This window comes from Polyergus mexicanus, unplaced genomic scaffold (assembly GCF_030449975.1).
Source record: "Polyergus mexicanus isolate NDT 795.1 unplaced genomic scaffold, iyPolMexi1.0 SCAF_23, whole genome shotgun sequence".
In the NCBI taxonomy this organism is placed as follows: domain Eukaryota; kingdom Metazoa; phylum Arthropoda; class Insecta; order Hymenoptera; family Formicidae; genus Polyergus; species Polyergus mexicanus.
The window spans coordinates 2,130,887-2,133,250 of record NW_027223343.1 but is presented as its reverse complement, the minus strand read 5'-3'; the positions used below and the strand labels follow the sequence as shown (position 1 = coordinate 2,133,250).

At 50.2% G+C, this 2,364-nt stretch overlaps 1 pseudogene; it reads right to left on the bottom strand.

Moving 5' to 3' along the window:
• Positions 1 to 253: 253 nt before the first annotated feature.
• Positions 254 to 2,047, bottom strand: LOC138942758 (uncharacterized; annotated as a pseudogene).
• Positions 2,048 to 2,364: the final 317 nt, after the last annotated feature.

Sequence of the window (2,364 nt, the reverse complement as noted above, 5' to 3'; positions counted from 1 at the left end):
TAATGTGGAAAGTGTCCGAATTATTTAAATAAAGTTCTCAGGCGGAGCCCGAATTCCCAAATTCCTTCCGGCAAACGATCCCAACTACCGTGCCTCTCCGGAGGCACAACACTATTATCTTTTTTCTTTGCCAAGACAATAGGGCTAGCATATGGCGAATTACTAGGTCGAACAATAGTTTTTTCCAAAAGACCGTCTAAGATTTTACGCAAAGCTTCCTTGTCCGCGAACGATAATCTCCGTGGACGCATACTTATAGGTTGTTCGTGTTTAAGCGCAATAATCATTTCAAAATCCGGCACGCGTTTCTCCGCTCGAAGATTATTCAAATAACAAGATTCATAGATCCTGCAAATCTTTGCAGCCGCATCTTCGCCAACAACCGGATTAATTCGTAATTCATCGTGTGAGCGAACAAGACCATCACCGTATTCGATGTGCATCATTTGGTGAACAACGCGCGCTTCCTCCGCGTTCACAATCTCGAGATCCTTTCCCAATGTCACACGCAGTGACGGATGACTCAAAAAATCTCTGCCTAGTAGCGCATTGTACGCCATGGTATCGTGCGGGACAGTATAAAACTTTAACCTCACGCGTACACCCTTTACATCTAGATCAGCGTAAACGACACCGTTAATTCTCAGCCGCGAGCCATTAATTCCGCAAAATTGACCGACGTTTTCGTCCGTAAGTAAACGCGAGTCGCCTCGAATTATCTCGTCCTTAATAAGACTAATCGGAGAGCCCGAATCGATCATCGCATCAAGAACATAATTATCCGTACCGCCGCTCTCATTTCTGGCTACGACTTTAACAACAAACATATAAGGCTTTAACAACACAGCAGATTGTACAACATTAGCCGACGCAATTCGCACAGTTATTTGACATTTCCGCCGCGGACCGATTTTGCTTCGGACATTTCCTCGCTAAATGTCTCGGCGATCCACACGAATAACAAGCCCGTTTCACCGGCGATCGCTTACACTGGGTTGCAATATGCCCCATCTCATGACACCGGAAGCGCTTCATCTGTTTTCCTCTTGTCGACGTCTCGATCCTTCCTCCGCCGGTCATCCTCGCTCCCTCCTTCCTTGGCCTGGTATCGATTCTCCTGTGATTCATTTGGATTTTTTCGAACGCCTTTAATAACTCCGTCCCCGATCAAAAGTTCATGAGGCGCGCCTGATCCTGCAAACGTGGATCTGTTACTCCCTCAATGACGTAATCCAGCAACTCGTCTTCCGCGATCGGTATGCGGTTCGCGAATATTATTTTTTCGTGGTAGTAATCGCAAAACGGCTCGTCTCCTCTCCATACGCGGGACTCAAATTCTCTTCTTAACGACAGCTTCCCTGGCCGCAAGTCAAACCAGAAGATCCTCTAGGTTTAACGTCACGTACTCGGCTTTCGAATAAAACCACGATAACGCACGGCCCTTCAGCCGAGAGCCAATCAACACTTTCGTCGAATTCTCGTCTAGTTGATATGTGCGTCTCAACAATTCCAGTTGCTGCTTCCATCTCCAAAAAGTACCGTCCGCCGCATCAAATTCAGGCAGCAACTCCTTGATGCCTCTAACGCCTCCAAACGCCGAAATAGTGCTGCCACTCGTCATCGCCGTCATCGTCGATGCGCTCCGCATTATTTCCACTTCTCGTCGGAGCAACTGTTCCTCACTTTCCCAAATCGCTCGCTCTCGACGTAGCAAAGTAAGTTCCCTTTGCATCGCATCATCGCCGTCCTCCGACCTTGATGCCGTCCTGCTCACTTGATTCTCTCGTCTCAGAGTATTGTCACCGGTCTCCGCTCCCCCGGCGGCATCGTTCCGTTCGCCAGCCACATGCACGTCAACCAAAGTCGCGGCGCCGTCCGAACGCGCTGCTCGTCCCCGCTGCTCGCAGAGCCTCTCCCATGCAGCCAGATTATTCTCCTTCAACCGCCGGATGAGTTCGACCTTTGTTCCTCCCGTAGATATTCCTTTCTCGCGAAGAACCTCTCTCAATTCGGCAGTGGTAAAATCGTTTGCTTGATACGACTCCATTACTGTCACTCCGTTATTCAAGTCAGTTAATAATCTCGATCGATATACCGCCGCGTGACTCGACGTTCGCAAAACTCACGAATTCAAAATATCGACCGTAGTAGTGTATCTAGGCCGGTTCTAAGCCATGGTCCTCTGAGGGGGGGTGAGGGGTGAGGGGAAACCGGGGCGGGGGGGGCATGACGTCACGGGGTGGGGGACGTCACGGGGTGAGAATGACGTCAGGGGGGGGTGATGTCACGGGAGGGGTGAGTATGACGTCACGGGGGTATGACATCACGGGGGGGGTGACGTCATGGGGTGGGAATGACGTCACG